Below are 21,195 nucleotides of genomic sequence, written 5' to 3' on the forward strand. Positions count from 1 at the left end.
TGTGCGGCAAACCTGTCCCACCCACCCCTTCCCTCAATGACTGTCTGTCCCACCTGTGACAGGGACTGTGGTTCTCGTATTGGACTGTTCAGCCACCTGAGGACTCAGGTTAAGAGTGGAAGCAAGTCTTCCTCGATTCTGAGGGACTGTCTATGATGATGATGATTGTTATATATGTAAACCTGTAAATACCTTGTGTAACCACCAGAGGGCTCATCCCCTGGTGCCCCAAGGGATCCCACAATCCCTTGGGAGCACCGGTACTTAAGGAGGCCTCACAAGCTGGAGAGGCACTCTGGGGACCTGTAATAAAAGACTAAGGTCACACTTCACTTTGAGTTCACAGTATCTGGTCAGACTCTTTGTTCATACATAACAACTGGTGACCCTCCTTCAAATGAAACGTTAAACCGAGGCCCAGTCTGCCTGTTCTGATGGTTCGGTGATTATAAAGGATGGCATTCTTCAAAGAAGAGCAGGGAATTGTCTTCGCATTCTGGCCAACACTCATCCTTGAACCAATACCACCGGAAGAAAAACAGATTAAATTGTCACTCATCTCATTTCCTGTCTCTGGAATACAAACAGAAAATGCTGGAACTACTCAGCAGGTCAGGCCCTATCTGTGGAGAGAGAAACAGAGTTAACGTTTCAGGTCGTTGACCTTTCGTTCTGATGTTAACTCTGTTTCTCGCTCCACAGATGGGGCCTGAATGCTGAATAGTTCCAGCATTTTCTGGTTTTATTCCAGATTTCCAGCATTTGCAGTATTTTGCTGTTATATTCCTGTCTGTGGGGCCTTACTGTGTACAAAATTATTTGTCATGTCTGCCTACAAAACAACCGTCATTACACTTCATAGGCAATTAATTGGCTGTGCTGTGTTTTCAACAGCCTGAGGACAAATAAGATCCTACATTAATTCTCATTAATAGAATAGTTTTCAATGGGGAACTGTGAAGCACAGGATTTATTCCACTTGATAATTATCGGATCTTTCTTATATATGGAATTGCATGATATATTACTTTTATGGCTTTATTAAAATAATATACCATGAGATTTCATATGAATAAGTATGCTATTTTAACAAAGGCTAAAATATCTCAATGTGATTTCAACCCATTGGGCCCAAATTCATTGACATACCACCCGCCCGTTTGCTGCCTGCTTACCGCCCAAAAATGCAATTTTGGTGAAAAAACACCTACATACCGCCCAGCGGAAAATTCATCAGTGACATGCCACCGGGCGGTATGCCCACCGCACGTCCATGCAGACTGCCGACTACCGCCCAAAAGTGCAAAATTCATGACATACCGCCGGAACTGCATACTGTCCTGGAGAAGGTGCTTTTAAGTGGATCTTAAGTGGGCAGTAAGCACACAGTTGACAGGTTTGTTTGATATTATACAGATCTTTATAGTTCTCCACTGTTTGATGTATTTTTAAATGGATTGTAGTATTTTCTAGTGTTAGGCAATAATATAAATGGTCTAATAAATCCTTGTTTAATGAACTGTAATAAAAATGTTATCAGTCTCTCCCATGCCCCAGTCTCTCTCTCTCTCTCTCTCTCACTCCCCCTCCCCAGTCTCTCTCTTTCTCTCTCTCTCACTCCTCCTCCACCAGTCTCTCTCTCTCCCACCCTCCAATCTCTCTCTCTCTCTCACCACGCAATCTCTCTCTCTCTCTCTCACCACCCAATCTCTCGCTCTCTCTCTCACCACCCAATCTCTCTCTCTCTCTCTCTCTCTCACCACCCAATTTCTCTCTCTCTCTCTCTCTCACCACCCAATTTCTCTCTCTCTCTCTCTCACCACCCAATCTCTCTCTCTCTCTCTCTCTCTCACCACCCAATTTCTCTCTCTCTCTCTCTCACCACCCAATTTCTCTCTCTCTCTCTCTCACCACCCAATTTCTCTCTCTCTCTCTCTCTCTCTCTCTCACCACCCAATTTCTCTCTCTCTCTCTCTCTCTCTCTCTCACCACCCAATCTCTCTCTCTCTCTCTCTCACCCCCCAGTCTCTGTCTCTCACCCCTCAGTCTCTCTCTCTCACCCGCCAGTCTCTCTCTCTATCAACACCCAGTCTCTCTCACTCCACCCCAGTCTCTTTCCCCCGCCCACAGCAATCTCTCCCCCCCCCAACCACAGCGATCTCTCCCCCCCCCACAGCGATCTTCTCCCCCACAGTGAACCCCCCCTCCCCACAGCGATCTCCCCCTCCCCACAGCGATCTCTCCCCCCCACAGCGATCTCCGCCTCCCCACAGCGATCTCCCCCCAATCCCCCCCAGAGTGATCTCCGCCTCCCCCACGGCGATCTCCCCCTATACAGCAATCTCCCCCCCCACCCCCACAGCGATCTCTCCCCCCCACAGCGATCTCCCCCTCCCCACAGCGATCTCCCCCCAATCCCCCCAGAGCGATCTCCCCCTCCCCCACGGCGATCTCCCCCCCCCACAGCGATCTCCCCCCAATCCCCCCAGAGCGATCTCCCCCCCACCCCCACAGCGATCTCCCCCCCACCCGCACAGCGATCTCCCCCTCCCCACAGCGATCTCCCCCCGCCACAGCGATCTCCGCCCCCCCACCCCCACAGCGATCTCCACCTCCCCACAGTGATCTCTCCCCCCCCCACAGCGATCTTCTCCCCCACAGTGAACCCCCCCTCCCCACAGCGATCTCCCCCTCCCCACAGCGATCTCCCCCCAATCCCCCCCAGAGCGATCTCCCCCCCCACAGCGATCTCCCCCTCCCCACAGCGATCTCCCCCACCCCCACAGCGATCTCCCCCCCCACCCCCACAGCGATCTCCCCCCAATCCCCCCCAGAGCGATCTCCCCCCCCCCCCACAGCGATCTCCCCCCCCCACAGCGATCTCCCCCTCCCCACAGCAATCTCCCCCCTCCCCCACAGCGATCTCCCCCCAATCCCCCCCAGAGCGATCTCCCCCTCCCCACAGTGATCTCCCCCCTCCCCCACAGCGATCTCCCCCCAATCCCCCCCACAGCGATCTCCCCCTCCCCACAGCGATCTCCCCCCAATCGCCTCCAGAGCGATCTCCACCCCCCCCACCCCCACAGCGATCTCCCCCTCCCCACAGCGATCTCCCCCTCCCCACAGCGATCTCCTCCCCCCCACAGCAATCGCCCCCCCCCACCCCCACAGCGATCTCCCCCTCCCCACAGCGATCTCCCCCCCACCCCCACAGCGATCTCCCCCCCCCACCCCCACAGCGATCTCCCCCCCCCCCACCCCCACAGCGATCTCCCCCCCCCACCCCCACAGCGATCTCCCCCTCCCCACAGCGATCTCCCCCCCCACCCCCACAGTGATCTCCCCCTCCCCACCCCCACAGCGATCTCCCCCCCCCACCCCCACAGCGATCTCCCCCTCCCCACAGCGATCTCCCCCCCCACCCCCACAGCGATCTCCCCCTCCCCACAGCGATCTCCCCCCCCACCAACAGTGATCTCTACCCCCCCCCCACAGCGATCTCTCCCCCGCTCCCCCACAGCGATCTCTACCCCCTGACAGCGATCTCTCCCCTCCCACAGCAATGTCCCACCCCACAGCGATCTCCCCCCCCCTCCACCACCACAGCGATCTCTCCCCCTTTTGGGTGGTGTGATATTCTGGATGAAATAAATATAGTGAGAGAAGAAGTATTAAGGGGTTTAGCAGCTTTGAAAGGAGTTAAGTCCCCAGGCCCGGATGAAATGCATCCCAGGCTGATGAGCGAAGTAAAAGAGGAAATAGCAGAGGCCTTTACTATCATTTTCATGGATTTGGGCATGGTGCCGGAGGATTGGGGGACTGCTAATGAAGTACCCTTGTTTAAGAAGGGAGAAAGAGATAGGCGAGTAATTACAGGCCTGTCAGCCTAACCTCAGTGGTGGGAAAATATTTGGAAAAATTCCTGAAAGACAGGATAAATCTAAATTTGGAAAGGCAAGGATTAATTAGGGACAGTCAGCATGGATTTGTTAAGGGAAGATTGTGTTTGACTAACCTGATTGAATTTTTTGAGGAGGTAACCAGGAGGGTCGATGAGGGTAATGCGTACGATGTAGTGTATATGGACTTTAGCAAAGCTTTTGATAAGGTCCCACATGGTAGACTGGTCATGAAGGTTAAAGCCCATGGGATACAGGAAAAAGTGGCAAGTTGGATCCAAAATTGACTTAGAGGTAGGGAGCAAAGGGTAATGGTTGATGGATGTTTTTGTGATTGGATAGATGTTTCCAGTGGGGTTCCGCAGGGCTCAGTACTGGGTCCCTTGCTTTTTGTGGTATATATCAACGATTTAGATTTGAATATAGGGAGTATGATTAAGAAGTTTGCAGCCGACACTAAAATTGGCTGTGTGGTTGATAATGAAGAGGAAAGTCATGGGCTGCAGGAGGATATCAATCTACTGGTCAGGTGGGCAGAGCAGTGGCAAATGGAATTTAATTCAGAGAAGTGTGATGTGATGCACTTTTGGAGGGCTAATAAGGAAAGGGTATACACATTAAGCGATAGGCCACTTAATGGTGTAGATGAACAAAGGGACCTTGGAGTGCTTGTCCACAGATCGCTGAAAGTAGCAGGCCAGGTGGATAAGGTGGTTCAGAAGGCAAATGGAATGGTTGCCTTTATTTGGCCAAGGCATAGAATATAAGAGCAGGGAGGTTATGCTTAAATTGTATAATATTTTGTTTAGGCCACAGCTGGAGTACTGCGTACAGTTCTGGCCACCATATTATAGGAAGGACGTGATTGCACTAGAGAGACTGCAGAGGAGATTTACTAGGAGGCTGCCTGGAATGGAGAATCTTAGTTACGAGGACAGATTGGATAGGCTGGGTTTTTTCTCATTGGAATAGAGGAGATTGAGAGGAGAGCACATTGAGGTGCCTGGACATAGTGGATAGTAAGGGTCTATTTCCATTGGTGGAGGGGTCTATTATGAGGAGGCATAGTTTTAAGGCGGTTGGTGGAAGGTTTAGACGAGATTTGAGGGGGGGCATCTTTACACAGAGGGTTGTGGGGATCTGGAACTTGTTGCCTAGAAGAGTAGTGGATGCAGAAACCCTCAACACTTTTAAGAAATGGTTGGATGGGTATTTAAAGTGCAGTAACCTGCAGGGTTACGGATCTAGAGTTGGCAGATCGGAGGCGGGAGTTTGAGGTGCGTGGAGAGGCCGAAAAAGGCGGAGCTTGTGCAGCTCCAGCCGGAAGAAAAAACAAAAAAGAAGTAGAAAGAAATCAAAAGGTGACGTCACCGCCAAAGGGGTAAGTGATTGGCTGGTGATTGGTGAGAAGCTTTTCTTTTCTTCTTTTTTATATCAGTAATGAACCTGTTAACATTGTTGTCACCAAATTAAGTGTATCTAAAGGTTAAATCATGGCAGGAGAGCTCGGTCACGTGATATGCTCCTCCTGTACCATATGGGAACTCAAGGACACTTCCGGTGTTCCTGATGACTACGTGTGCGGGAAGTGTATCCGCCTCCAGCTTCTGACGGCCCTGGAGCTGAGGGTGGATTCACTCTGGAGCATCCACGATGGTGAGAATGACGTGAATAGCACGTTTAGTCAGTTGGTCTTACCGCAGGTGAAGGGTCCACAGGCAGATAAGGAATGGAAGACCAGCAGGAAGAGCAGTGCAAGGAAGGTAGTGCAGGGGTCCCCTGCGGTCATCCTCCTGCAAAACAGATACACCGCTTTGAGTACTGTTGAGGGAGATGACTCATCAGGGGAGGGCAGCAGCAGCCAAGTTCATGGCACCGTGGCTGGCTCTGTTGCACAGGAGGGCAGGAAAAAGAGTGGGAGAGCGATAGTGATAGGGGATTCAATTGTAAGGGGAATAGATAGGCATTTCTGCGGCCGCAACTGAGACTCCAGGATGGTATGTTGCCTCCCTGGTGCAAGGGTCAAGGATGTCTCGGGTGCAGGACATTCTGAAAAGGGAGGGAGAACAGCCAGTTGTCGTGGTGCACATTGGTATCAACGACACCGGTAAAAAAAGGGATGAGGTCCCTCGAGATGGATTTAAGGAGCAAGGAGCTAAATTAAAAAGTAGGACCTCAAAAGTAGTCATCTCTGGATTGCTACCAGTGCCACGTGCTAGTCAGAGTAGGAATCGCAGGATAGCGCAGATGAATACGTGGCTTCAGCAGTGGTGCAGCAGAGAGGGATTCAAATTCCTGGGGCATTGGAACCGGTTCTGGGGGAGGTGGGACCAGTACAAACCGAACTGGACGGTCTGCACCTGGGCAGGACCGGAACCAATGTCCCAGGGGGAGTGTTTGCGAGTGCTGTTGGGGAGGAGTTAAACTAATATGGCAGGGGGATGGGAACCAATGCAGGGAGACAGAGGGAAACAAAATGGAAACAGAAGCAAAAGACAGAAAGGAGATGAGTAAAAGTGGAGGGCAGAGAAACACAAGGCAAAAAACAAAAAGGGCCAATGTACAGCAAAATTCTAAAGGGTCAAAGTGTAATAAGGCAAGCCTGAAAGCTCGGTGCCTCAATGCGAGGAGTATTCGGAACCCAGGAGAGGGCTCTGAGCTAGTTAGAGTGGGTGAGAGGTCAGATGAACAGGACCCCAAGGAAGAATGCAAAAGGCAGGAGGCAACAGAGCAGAGTAGCATTGGGGTAAGTGTAAACCACAAGGTGATAGAAAGGGACAATATGTATGAATATAAATGGGCTGCAGGAGGGGTCAAAACTAAAAATCATGGTTTTAAAACTAGTATTAAAACACTCTACCTAAATGCACGCAGCATTCGAAATAAAGTAAATGAGTTGACGGCACAAATCATTACAAATGGGTATGATTTGGTGGCCATTACAAAAACGTGGTTGCAGAGTGGCCAAGACTGGGAATTAAACATACAGGGGTATCTGACAATTTGGAAGGATAGACAAGAAGGGAAAGGAGGTGGGGTATCTCTGTTAATAAAGGATGATATCAGGGCAGTTGTGAGAGATGATATTGGCTCGAATGAACAAAATGTTGAAGCATTGTGGGTGGAGATTAGAGATAGTAAGGGGAAAAAGTCACTGGTGGGCGTAGTTTATAGGCCCCCAAATAATAACTTCACAGTGGGGCGGGCAATAATCAAGGGAATAATAAAGGCATGTGAAAAAGGAACGGCAGTAATCATGGGGGATTTTAACCTACATATCGATTGGTCAAACCAAATCGCGCGGGGTAGCCTTGAGGAGGAATTCATAGAATGCATATGGGATTGTTTCTTAGAACAGTATGTTACAGAACCTACAAGGGAGCAAGCTATCTGAGATCTGGTCCTGTGTAATCAGACAGGAAAAATAAACGATCTCTTAGTAAAATATCCTCTCGGAATGAGTGATCACAGTATGCTTGAATTTGTAATACAGATTGAAGGTGAGGAAGTATGTCTCAAACGAGCGTACTATGCTTAAACAAAGGGGACTACAGTGGGATGAGGGCAGAGTTAGCTAAAGTAGACTGGGAACACAGACTAAACGGTAGCACAATTGAGGAACAGTGGAGGACTTTTAAGGAACTCTTTCATAATGCTCAACAAAAATATATTCCAGTGAAAAAGAAGGGCGGTAAGAGAAGGGATAATCAGCCGTGGATAACCAAGGAAATAAAGGAAAGTATCAAATTAAAAACCAATGCGTATAAGGTGGCCAAGGTTAGTGGGAAAATAGAAGATTGGGAAAATTTTAAACGACAGCAAAGAATGACTAAGAAAGCAATAAAGAAAGGAAAGATAGATTACGAAAGTAAACTTGCGCAAAACATAAAAATAGATAGTAAAAGCTTTTACCGATATATAAAACGGAAAAGGGTGACTGAAGTAAATGTTGGCCCCTTAGAAGATGAGAAGGGGATTTAATAATGGGAAATGTGGAAATGGCTGAGACCTCAAACAACTATTTTGCTTCGGTCTTCACAGTGGAAGACACAAAAACCGTGCCAAAAATTGCTGGTCACAGGAATGTGGGAAGGGAGGACCTTGAGACAATCACTATCACTAGGGAGGTAGTGCTGGACAGGCGAATGGGACTCAAGGTAGACAAGTCCCCTGGTCCTGATGAACTGCATCCCAGGGCATTAAAAGAGATGGCGGAAGTTATAGCAGATGCATTCATTATAATCTACCAAACTTCTCTGGACTCTGGGGAGGTACCAGCGGATTGGAAAGTAGCTAATGTAACGCCTCTGTTTAAAAAAGGGGGCAGACAAAAGGCAGGTAACTATAGGCCGGTTAGTTTAACATCTGTAGTGGGGAAAATGCTTGAAGCTATCATTAAGGAAGAAATAGCGGGACATCCAGATAGGAATAGTGCAATCAAGCAGACACAGCATGGATTCATGAAGGGGAAATCATGTTTAACTAATTTACTGGAATTCTTTGAGGATATAACGAGCATGGTGGATAGAGGTGTACCGATGGATGTGGTGTGTTTAGATTTCCAAAAGGCATTCGATAAGGTGCCACACAAAAGGTTACTGCAGAAGATAAAGGTACGCGGAGTCAGAGGAAATGTATTAGCATGGATCGAGAATTGGCTGGCTAACAGAAAGCAGAGAGTCGGGATAAATGGGTCTTTTTCGGGTTGGAAATCGGTGGTTAGTGGTGTGCCACAGGGATCGGTGCTGGGACCACAACTGTTTACAATATACATAGATGACCTGGAAGAGGGGACAGAGTGTAGTGTAACAAAATTTGCAGGTGACACAAAGATTAGTGGGAAAGCGGGTTGTGTAGAGGACACAGAGACGCTGCAAAGAGATTTAGATAGGTTAAGCGAATGGGCTAAGGTTTGGCAGATGGAATACAATGTCGGAAAATGTGAGGTCATCCACCTTGGTAAAAAAAACAGTTAAAAGGGAATATTATTTGAATGGGGAGAAATTACAACATGCTGCGGTGCAGAAGGACCTGGGGTTCCTTGTGCATGAATCCCAAAAAGTTAATTTGCAGGTGCAGCAGGTAATCAGGAAGGTGAATGGAATGTTGGCCTTCATTGCGAGAGGGATGGAGTACAAAAGCAGGGAGGTGTTGCTGCAACTGTACAGGGTATTGGTGAGGCCGCACCTGGAATACTGCGTGCAGTTTTGGTCACCTTACTTAAGGAAGAATATACTAGCTTTGGAGGGGATACAGAGATGATTCACTTGGCTGATTCCGGAGATGAGGGGGTTACCCTATGATGATAGATTGAGTAGACTGGGTCTTTACTCGTTGGAGTTCAGAAGGATGAGGGGTGATCTTCTAGAAAAATGTAAAATAATGAAAGGGATAGACAAGATAGAGGCAGAGAGGTTGTTTCCACTGGTCGGGGAGACAAGAACGAGGGGGCACAGCCTCAAAATACGGGGGAGCCAATTTAAAACCGAGTTGAGAAGGAATTTCCTCTCCCAGAGAGTTGTGAATCTGTGGAATTCTCTGCCCAAGGAAGCAGTTGAGGCTAGCTCATTGAATGTATTCAAATCACAGATAGATAGATTTTTAACCAATAAGGTAATTAAGGGTTATGGGGAGCAGGAGGTAAGTGGAGCTGAGTCCACGGCCAGATCAGACATGATCTGTTGAATGGCGGAGCAGGCTCGTGGGGCGAGATGGCCTACTCCTGATTCTAATTCTTATGTTCTTATGTAATTGGGATTAGACTGGATGACCTTTTGTTGGACGGCATAGATATAATGGTAAGTACTGCAGGGAATCGAATATGGCCAGGGTGATCTCCTGGACTAGTTTTGATCACCTGGATGGGTCGGAGAGGAATTTTACCAGATGTTTTTCTCCCTAAATTGGCCTGGGTTTTAATCTGGTTTTTGCCTCTCCCAGGAGACAACATGGCTCCAGTTGGGGTGGAGTGTAGAATGTTTTAGTATAAGGGTTGTCGCAGTTGTGTTAGGCGGACTGGTTGCAATTTGTCTTTCCGTCATTGTTCATAGGTTTATATGTAACCTTCAGGGCTGCTGACAAAGGGGCGTGCAGCTCTTTGTCGGCCGGCGTGGACACGATGGGCCGAAATGGTCACCTTCTGTGCTGTAAATTTCTATATTTCTATGTTGCTAAGGCGGGACGAGGATAATAGGAGTATATGTGTGTTTGTGTACTAGCCATATGCAGTGGAGCCTGGTCTCCCATTGTCTTGGATCCCCTTGCCATTGGACCAAGACCTTGCTCTGTCAAGCCCGTGTGGTAGCTGATGTGCAATGGCCACCCCACGTTAACAGAATTCACGCACGGGCATCTTCCACCCTTCAAAATGAAGTTCGGGACCTGGAATGTCAGGACCCTCATGGACAACCCCGACAGCGACAGACCGGAACACTGCACTGTTAAAGTTGCCGAGGAACTCAGATGTTTTGACCTTCCCCTGAACGAGACTCGGCAGGCAGGGGAAGGTCAGCTCAAGGAACAAGGTGGTGATTACACCTTCTTCTGGAAAGGTAAACCTGAAGAATGGCGCCTCCATGGGTTAGGCTTCACCATATTAGTGAGCTAATTGTGCATCTCAGAGACTCCCCTTGCGGGATAAACGAACGCCTCGTGATCCTTCGGCTCACCCGAGCCGAAAAGCAGTGCGCTGCGGTCATCAGTACGTATGCCCCAACACTGAAACCTACAGACGAGGCCAAAGAGGAACTCTACTCCAGACTTGAAGAATCCCTGTCCCAAGTCCCAACAGGTGACAAGCTGATCCTCCTTGGTGACTTTAATGCCAGAGCTGGAAAGGACACAGACCTCTGGGGATGTGTGATCGGCAAAGAGGGGGTACGTATTACGCTCATAATAAAGGATGAAATTGAGTACCGTAAGCAATGAGCAAGTGTGGCCTTAGCTCCTTTAATTAGACTCCAGAATGTAGGTACCTCGTGGGTGCCCTGCTTATATACAGTGCTCCAAAGGGATGCTGGAATCCCTTGGGATTCCAACAGGTAAGCCCTCTGGTGGTAGTGTGATACAGGTTGCCAAGGGTTAAATACATAACATCACTCCCTCGTAAAATCAATAGTACACTTAATTACAGGGTGAGACGATCTGGGGCTTTTCGCTCCCTTGTCGATCGTCTCAGTGTGGGTGAGTCGGTTAGCTCTTCACTGGGTTGCTGGGCAGCCAGCCTTGCCGGGTTGCTGGGGATGGTGAGTTTGGCTTCGTGGTGGACCGTGATGTCGGTTGCCACTTGGAGGGTCGAAGTTGGTGGTGTCTTCTTCAGGTTGCTCGTAGCTGTTCGTGAACCGCAATTTGATTTGGTCCAAATGCTTTCTGCACGTTAGTCCATTGGCCAATTTGACATGAAACACCCTACTCCCTTCTTTGGCTATGACCGTGCCAGCAAGCCATTTGGAACAATGTCCATAATTGAGTACAATCACAGGATCATTGACCTCAATATCGCGTGACAAATTTGCGCGATCATGGTACATACCTTGTTGAAGCCGACTGCCCCCCACGTGATCATGGAGATCAGGGTGCACAAGAGAGAGCCTTGTTTTGAGCGCCCTTTTCATGAGCAGCTCTGCTGGGGGAACCCCGGTGAGCGAGTGGTGTGTGGTAGCTGAGCAGAACTCGGGACAGTCGGGTCTGCAGGGAGCCTTCCCCGACACGTGTTTCAAGCTTTGCTTGATGGTCTGGACTGCCCGTTCTGCCTGGCCGTTGGATGCGGGCTTGAACGGGGCAGATGTGACGTGCTTGATTCCATTGCGGGTCATGAATTCCTTGAATTCAGCACTGGTGAAACACGGCCCATTGTCGCTGACTAGGACATCAGGTAGGCCATGTGTGGCAAACATGGCTCGTTGGCTTTCGATGGTGGCAGTGTATGTGCTTACAGACATTATTACACATTCAATCCATTTTGAATTAGCATCCACGACAACCAAGAACATTTTGCCTAGAAATGGGCCCGCATAGTCAACGTGGATCCTCGACCATGGTTTGGAGGGCCACGACCACAAACTTAGCGGTGCCTCTCTGGGTGCATTGCTCAGTTCAGAGCAAGTGTTGCATTGGCGCACTCATGACTCTAAATCTGAGTTGATGCCGGGCCACCACACATGGGATCTGGCTATGACTTTCATCATTAGAATGCCTGGGTGGGTGCTGTGTAGCTCACGGATGAACGTTTTTCTGCCTTTCTTGGGCAAGACCACGCGATTACCCCACAAAAGTCCGCCTGCAAGGATATTTCGTCTTTGCGCCTGTGGAACGGCTTAATCTCTTCCTGCATCTCCGTTGGGACGCTAGACCAGCTCCCATGAAGGACACAGTTATTTAACAGGGACAGTAAAGGATCCTGGCTGGTCCAGATCCTGATCTGGCGGGCCGTAACGGGTGACTTTTCGTTTTCGAATGCATCCATCACCAGGAGCAAGTCTGCAGGTTATGCCATTTCCACCCCAGTGGTGGGCAATGGTAGCCGACTGAGGGCATCAGCGCAGTTCTCTGTGCCCGGTCTGTGGTAGATTACATAGTTGTATGCCGACAGTGTGAGCGCCCATCTTTGGATGCAGGCAGAGGCATTGGTGTTAATCCCTTTGCTCTCTGAGAATAGCGATATGAGTGGCTTATGGCCACTTTCAAGCTCAAACTTGAGACCAAACAGATACTGATGCATTTTTTTCACCCCGTAAATGCACGCCAGAGCTTCTTTTTCAATCATGCTGTAGGCCCTTTCAGTCTTGGACAAACCCCTGGACACATAAACGACAGGTTGCAAAATCCCCGATTCGTTAGCCTGTTGTAACACACACCCGACCCCGTATGACGACGCATCGCAAGCTGGCACTAATCGTTTACATGGGCTATACAGAACAAGCATTTTTTTTTAACATAACAGATTTCTGACTTTCTCAAAGGTAGCCTCTTGTGAATTTCCCCATACCCAGTCGTCTCCCTTGCGCAGTAGCAAGGTGCTTTACCCGGGTAGGAAATTACCGAAATAGTTGAGGAGTCCCAGGAACGACTGCAGCTCCGTCATGTTCTGTGGTCTCGGCGTGTTTTTGATGGCCTCCGTCTTGGTGTCGGTCGGTCTGATGCCATCTGCTGCGATTCTTCTTCCCAAGAACACGACTTCTGGCGCCAGGAAAGAACACTTCGAGCATTTCAACCTGAGTCCCACGCGATCTAGCTGACTTACAACCTCTTCCAGATTCTTCAAGTGTTTGATGGTGTCCTGACCTGTGACCAGTATGTCGTCCTGGAAAACCACGGTGCGAGGAACCGACGTTAGCAGGTTCTCCATGTTCCGTTGGAAAATAACCGCGGTCGACCGAATCCCAAACGGGCATCTGTTATAGATGAACAGACCTTTGTGCGTGTTGATGCAGGTGAGGCCTTTCGAAGATTCCTCCAGCTCCTGCATCATGTAGGCCGAGGTCAGGTCCAACTTGGTGAATGTCTTTCCTCCAGCCACGGTTGCAAATAGGTCGTCTGCCTTGGGTAGCCGGTACTGCTCCTACAGTGAAAAACGGTTAATCGTTACTTTATAGTCCCCACAAATTCTGATCGTGCCATCACCTTTGAGTACCTGGACAATCGGACTGGGCCACTCGTTGAATTCTACTGGCACGATGATGCTTTCTTGCTGCAGCCTGTCCAGCTCACTTTCCACTTTCACTCACATCATATATGGTACCGCCCATGCCTTGTGGTGATGGGTTGTGTACCGGGAACCAAATGGATCTGCACTTTCACCCCCGAGAAACTTCCAATACCTGGCTCGAACAACGCTGGAAATCTGCTCAGAACCTGGGCACATGAGGCGTCGTCGACAGACGAAAGCGCTTGGATGTCGTCCCAGTTCCAGCGGATTTTTCCCAGCCAGCTTCTGCCGAACAGTGTGAGGCCATCTCCTGGTACAATCCATAGTGGGAGTTCGTGCACTGCTCCATCATAGGAGACTTTGACCTCTGCACTGCCAATTACAGGGATCATTTCTTTGGTGTAAGTTCTTAGCTTGGTGTGAATGGGGCTGAGCTTGGGCCTGTGTGCCTTGTTGCACCACAACCTGTCGAAGGCCTTTTTGCTCATTATGGACTGACTCGCACCCATGTCCAGTTCCATAGATACTGGAATTCCATTCAGTTCAACTTTTAACATGATCGGTGGGCATTTCATGGTGAATGTGTGTACCCCGTACACTTCTACCTCCTCGATTCGAGTCTCAAGTTCAGCCTGATCCACCGTGGATCGATCTTCCTCTGCAATATGGTGGTTTGCAGGGTTTGCAGCTCGCCTGCACATTCGCTGGAGGTTTCCCATTGTTCTGCAGCCATTGCATGCATAGTGCTTGAAGTGGCATTGATGGGCCCGATGATCACCTCCACAGCGCCAACAAGGTGTTAACTGCCTCGCATTAACGATTGATGGCAGACTCTGGGTCATCTGAGGTCATGCAGCACCTGGCGTGTACGTTCTTCCATGTATATTCCTGGTCAAAAACTACATTACTTTGTGTACAGTACTGGCCAAAACGTCTTTACGCTGCAAAATTTGGTGTTATCGTTGGTGGACATAAATGTCTGGGCTATCGTTATGGCTTTGCTCAGATTCAGTGTTTCAACAGTCAATAGTTTGCGAAGAATTACCTCATGACCAATGCCAAGCACAAAAAAGTCTCTCAGCATTTGTTCAAGGAATCCATCAAATTCGCAATGTCCTGCAAGGCGCCTTAGTTCGGCGGCGTAGCTCGCCACTTCCTGGCTCTCTGATCGTTGACACGTGTAGAACCGATACCTCGCCATCAAAACACTTTTCTTAGAATTTAGGTGCTCCCGGACCAGTGTACACAATTCTTCATAGGATTTGGTTGTTGGTTTTACCGGAGCTAGAAGATTCTTCATGAGGCCATAGGTTGTTGCCCCACAAACAGTGAGGAGGATCACCCTTCATTTGGCAGCGTTCTCATCCCCTTCCAGCTTGTTGGCCACGAAGTATTGGGAGAGTTTCTCCACGAAGGCCTCCCAATTGTCCGCTTCTGTGAACTTCTCCAGGATACCAACTGTTCTTTGCATTTTCACGCGGTTGTTCGTTATCTTGTCGCCAATTGTTACGCTCTTAAAGGATGAAACTGAGTACCGTAAGCAATAAGTAAGTGTGACCTTAGCTCCTTTAATTAGACTCCATAGTGCAGGTACCTCGTGGGTTGGCCTGCTTATATACAGTGCTCCCAAGGGATGCTGGGATCCCTTGGGACTCCAACAGGTAGGCTCTCTGGTGGTGGTATAATACAGGTTGCCAAGGGTTAAATATATAACAGTAGGGAAAACCAATTCAAATGAAATGCTCAGAACATGGTCTTGTCATAACTCTGGTGTCCCTGCACCTTGCTACTGAATCACACGAGGCATGTATTGCAGACACGGTCACTGCGTGACCTTCCTTTATTCCCAGGACCAAGAAGTGATGACCCTGCATGGGACCTCCATTTAAATACCTGAGTGTCCAAGTGAGGAGTATCTCCCACAAGTTCACCCCCTGTGGGCAAGGTGTGCATTTCCAGGACATATATACAGTGTACAGTGTGGTTGCATGAAGGTTACAGTTATATGAAGGTTGCATACATGACAATAACCAACACCTGTTCCGTCAGAAAGACAAGTACAAGGCCTCATGCCAACACCCTCGCTCCAAGCACTGACATCTGCTAGACTACTTCATCCTCTGAGCCAGGGATGGCAAGGATGTCCACATCACCCACGCCATGACGAGCTGATGATTCCTGGACAGACCACCGCCTAATACGCTCTGTCATTTCCATCAATGTAGCCCCAAAACAACAGCTGCAACAGAAACGATGCCATAGGAAAATCAAAGCTGGAACACTCAAAGACCCTGCTAGGAAAGCCCTATTCAGCCTCAAATCCAACCTGACGACTCTCAGTGATCCAGAGACACAGAGTGTCTTTCGTCCCTGGTCTTCCTTCAAGGCCTCCATAATTAGCACCTGTGAAGAGACGCTTGGTCACTCGACCAGGAAACATCAAGACTGGTTTGACGAGAATGACCAAGAGATCGAGGAGCTAATAAGCCGCAAGCGCAAGGCATTCTTGAACTGGAATCAGCAACACAACTCGAGAGCAAGAAAGCAGCTCTATAGACTGAGGTCCAACATAAAACCTGCGACCTGAAGAACAGACGGTGGGTGGCGAAAGCGCAGGAGAGCCAGCAACTAGCCAACAACCACAACGTGCGTGGATTCTTTAGCGCAGTCAAGACCACCTACGACCCAAGCGCCCAGCGTCCTACCCCACTGCGGGCCAAGAACAGAGAGGTACTCATCAAGGACAGAGAGGCAATCAGTGCCCACTGGAAGGAGCACTTCGAAGATCGCTTTAACCGAGACTCTGTCTTCGTCGGAAGTGTCCTCGGCTCCATCCTGCAGCATGCTACCTGCCACCGCCTCACCACAACCCCAGCTCGGCATGAGGTTGAAAAGGCCATCTGACAACTGAAGAGCAGCAAGGTTTCAGGAGCAGAGAAATCCCCGCCGAAGCACTAAAGCATGGCGGAGAAGCACTCTTGGCGCAAATCCATGAACTCATTTCTCTTAATTGGAAGGAGGAGAGCATGCCAGGGGATCTCAGAGACGGCGTAATCGTGACCATCTTCAAGAAAGGTGACAAGTCCGACTGCGGTAATTAGAAAGGAATTTTCCTGCTCGCTGCCCAGGGAAAGTCATCGCAAGAATCCTCGTCAATCGCCTTCTCCCAGTGGCTGAAGAGCTCCTCTCAGAGTCGCAATGTGGTTTCCGCCCACGCAGGGACACAATGGACATGATCTTCACCGTGCGTCAAATACAAGAGAAATGCAGAGAGTAGCACCAACCTCTGTACACGGCCTGCTTTGACCTCACAAAGGCCTTTGACAATTGTCAGGGATTATGGAATGTCCTCAAATTCGCCTGTCCTCAAAAGTTTGTCACCGCCCTCCATCTGCTCCACAATGACATGCAAGCCATGATCCTGACCAACGGATTCACCACAGACCCAATTCATGTGTGAACCGGGGTCAAGCAAGTCTGTATCATCGCACCAACGCTCTTCTCGATCTTCCTTGCTGCAATGCTCTATCTCACCCTCAATAAGCTCCCTGCTGGTGTGGAGATAATCTAAAGAACAAACAGGAAATTGCTCAACCTCCGTCACCTCCAGCCCAGATCCTTGGTCGTCCCATCCTCTGTCATTGAATTACAGTGTGCAGATGACGCTTGTGTTTGCACACACTCGGAGGTCGAACTCCAAACCATCGTCAACACCTTCACCGAAGTATACGAGAGTATGGGCCTTACACTAAACATCCGTAACACACCGGTCCTCTACCAACCTGCCCCCGTCACACAGTACTGCCCCAGATTATCAAAATCCATGCCGAGGCCTTGGACAATGTGGACCATTTTGAAAACCTCGAGAGCCGACTGTCAACAAGGGCAGACATCGATGATGAAGTACAACACCGCCTTCAGTGTGCCAGCGCAGCCTTCAGTCACCTGAGGAAGAGAGTGTTTGAAGACCAGAATCTCAAACCCGGCACCAAGCTCATGGCTCATGGTCTACAGAGCTGTAGTGATACCTGCCCTCCTATATACTTCAGAGACATGGACTATATACAGCAAGCACCTCAAAGCACTGGAGAAGTACCACCAACACTGCCTCCGCAAGATCCTGCAAATCTATTGGCAGGATAGGCACACCAACGTCAGTGTTCTCACTTAGGCCAACATCCCCAGCATCGAAGCATTTACCATGCTCAATCAGCTCTGATGGATGGGCCACATCGTCTGCATGTCTGACACGAGACTCCCAAAGCAAGCGCTCGACACATAGTTCCGACACGGCAAGCGAGTCCCAGATGGGCAGAGGAAACGCTTCAAGGGCACCCTCAAAGCCTCCTTGAAAAAGTGCAACATCCCCACCGACACCTGGGAATCCCTGGCCCAAGACTGTTCAAAGTGGAGGAGAAACATCCGGGAAGACGCCGAACACCTCGAATCTCTTCGCCGGGAGCAAACGGAAGCGCAAACAGCAGAAGGAATGTACAACAACCCAAGCTCCCCACCCACCCATCCCTTCAACCACCATCTGCCCCACCAGTGACAGACACTGTAGGTCCTGCATTGGACTCATCAGTCACCTGAGAACTCCTATTGGTGTGGAAGCAAGTCATCCTTGACTCCGAGGGACTGCCCAAGAGAGAAAAAAAAGAAGGGGAGAAAGATAGAATGAAATGGTACTCAGCTTCAGCAACAGGAGTGAAAAATATCGCCTATGATTGCATTGGAAAATTCACACTGTGTTCTTTTGAGATTTAAACTTGAGGTATATTTGACTAGACTTGTCTCCAATGGGAGTAATTTTAACCTGTGAGCAAAGTGAGGAAATTCAAAGTGTGAGCAAAAATCTCAATTTCTTCACGAGGTATCATTGCACGAGGGACAATCTCACAATAGACCCCAACCAAAGCAGCTGGTACTGCACACAGCTTTGCTCCCACGGATACAGGTTCAGTGGCAGATGGAGATTGTAACCCATCCTCAATCCCAAGAGATTCCCTTAGAAACGTTGCACTCAGCAAGAATATTGCCCAGTAAAGCACTTTGGGGCATTTTTTCTACAACCTATTAACAAGACAGCATAATAAGCTCTACATCAGCAATGTGTTTCAGTTCTGTGAGGGCTTCCCTTGTGAGATGTACATAATGTCAGCTTTTATTACGAATTGCATAATTCTGACACTCAAAATGAGAAAGGGATTGTGAACTGCCGAAACAGCCATGTTTTTTCCCTTTAACGATAGGATTGTCATCAAACTTGATTAAATTAAATGTCAAATATAATGCTTTGCCTCATGACTTTAACATAATCTCTTTTAATATTTCCCAAATAGTAAAATATAATGTGACATGAAAATAACTGCTGTAGATGGATGAAGTGGGCCTTTTTAATAAATATTAATGCTGAAGTGGAATTTGCAGTCGAATTATCAGTGTTTCACTGGTGCTGGTACCTTGCAGTCTTTGGGCCCAAATTTTCCCATGAGTTGCACCATTTTTTTTGGTGTAACTTGATTTTTCTGGTGTATCTTTTTTGTTGCAAGTACGGCCATTTAATTTGCGCCAGTGTAAGTGAGTTAGTTAGGTTTTTTGTTTGGTCAGATTTTTTTTCAAAAGGGGGCGTTCCCAGCCACTGACACCATTTATGCCAATTTGGCCAGAAAAAAGTTGCACTAAACTAACTTAGGGCAGCGTATGTGTCCACTTTTTTCCGCACAGAAAGACCTTACTTACAGTTAAGGAATCGGCGCAAGTAACTACATTTAAAGCACCACCAAGCACCAAACAAAGTACAAAAAGTAATAAGCAATTAATTAACAATAAAATAGAAGGAACCCTGCCCCCAAAGCACCAAGACCAAAGTAATAAGCAATCAATAAATAACAAATAAAAAAATAGAAGGAACCCTGCACCTAAAGCACCAAAATCAATTAGTAAATAACAAATAAAAAATAGAAGTCCGACCTTAGGGAATACAGCGGGCTATCGATGAGGTTGCCCATTCAGCCAGGGCTAGGAGGGGGGAAAGTGAGGAGAGCGGGGGGGGAAGAGAGGAGGGGGGGGGGAAGAGAGGAGGGGGGAAGAGAGGAGAGGAGGGGGGGGAAGAGAGGAGGGGGGGAAGAGAAGAGAGGAGGGGGGGAAGAGAGGAGGGGAGAGAGGGGAGGGGGGAGAGGGGAAGAGGGGAGAGAGGAGAGGAGGAGAAGAGAGGAGAGGAGAGGAGAGGGGAGAAGAGAAGAGAGGAGGGGGAGGAGAGGGGGGAGAAGAGAGGAGAGGAGAGGGGGGGGGACGAGAGGAGAGGAGGAGAAGAGAGGAGGGGGGGAAGAGAGGAGAGGGGGAGAAGAGAGGAGAAGGGGAGAAGAGAGGAGAGGGGGGGGAAGAGAGGAGGGGGGGGAAGAGAGGAGAGGCGGAGAAGAGAGGAGAGGGGGAGAAGAGAGGAGAGGGGGAGAAGAGAGGAGAGGGGGGAGAAGAAAGGCGAGAGGGGGAAGAGAGGAAGGGGGAGAGAGGAGAGAAGGGGAGAGAGGAGGAGGGGGAGGGAGGGGACGAGATGAGTGGGGGAGGTGGAAGTACCCTCTTGCGAAGCACGTCTAGACTGATGTCCGGCACGGCATCTAACACCTGCATGAATCCACAGTTCATCTGGTGGAGGGTTACAAACCCAGAGCCCCCAGAAACTCTTCAGGAGTTTTACAATCAGGTCAGAGGCGTCGCCACTGGTGGATTCACGAACTGTCACCATGAGCCCCTCCCAGGCCAAAGTTCCATCTTGATTTTCTTAAAATGTTTCTAATCTGTAAATCCCCTAATCCAAGGCTGAAAGGAATCTTTTGACATGAAGGGAAGAAAACAATCAGATGACACAGCCTGCAGAGCACACTCTGGCCGCCGATGAGGGAGCCCATTCGGCTAGGGCTAGGGTGTGCTTCGGGCCCCTCCCACACAGCCTGCAGCGCGTGTTTGCAGAAACGGCCTGCCTGGGGCTACTGCACATGCGTGCAGACTCTAGCGTGCATGTGCAGAGGTCCTGGCACTGTTTTCAGCGCCGGGACCTGGCTCTGCCCCCAATCCATTGGGCCATGCCACGCCACGATGGAGGAAAGGCTGGGGAACGGCCAGAATACGGAGGTCTTTTTTCGGCGCTTGGAGGCGGACAAAAGCAGCGCAGCTCGAGTGAGGGCGCCAGAAAAACAGGTTAGAGAAATTCTAGCCCTATATAACTGCACTGCAGTAGATTTTAACTACGCTCTCCACAATGATCCTTAGGTCAAAGCAAGCATCTATGTTAAATAATTCTTCATCAAAATATCCTTGCTGCATTCTATTTGATGCATTTCACATTGATAACATGTGAAAAATTTTAAAATTGTGTTTCCTGATCATATTCAACTTGGGTTTCTTGACAATAATATATTTTATTTATTACCATCATTATGTTGGAATCTGCCACTAGTAAAATGCAATGAAAGCAATTTTATAGATCAATTATAGGAACAACTGTTTCTCAAGTTGTTCATTTTTATTTACTTTTATTCTGCTTAACTTAGACTTACGAACAAAAATTGATGTATTCCTTTTTGAGGTCCAATTGCCAACTACACAATAATACAGGGTTTTGTAGATAAGTTTAAATTGGGATTTTCTTAA

The 21,195-nt window shown here is 48.9% G+C and overlaps 1 protein-coding gene across 1 annotated transcript in view; it reads left to right on the forward strand.

Annotated features, from left to right (window-relative positions):
• pcdh15b (protocadherin-related 15b) overlaps nt 1-21,195 on the forward strand; it is a 1,866,923-nt gene that overhangs the window by 1,433,173 nt on the left and 412,555 nt on the right. The window lies entirely within an intron of this gene.

This window comes from Pristiophorus japonicus, chromosome 3, assembly GCF_044704955.1.
Source record: "Pristiophorus japonicus isolate sPriJap1 chromosome 3, sPriJap1.hap1, whole genome shotgun sequence".
In the NCBI taxonomy this organism is placed as follows: Eukaryota; Metazoa; Chordata; class Chondrichthyes; family Pristiophoridae; genus Pristiophorus; species Pristiophorus japonicus.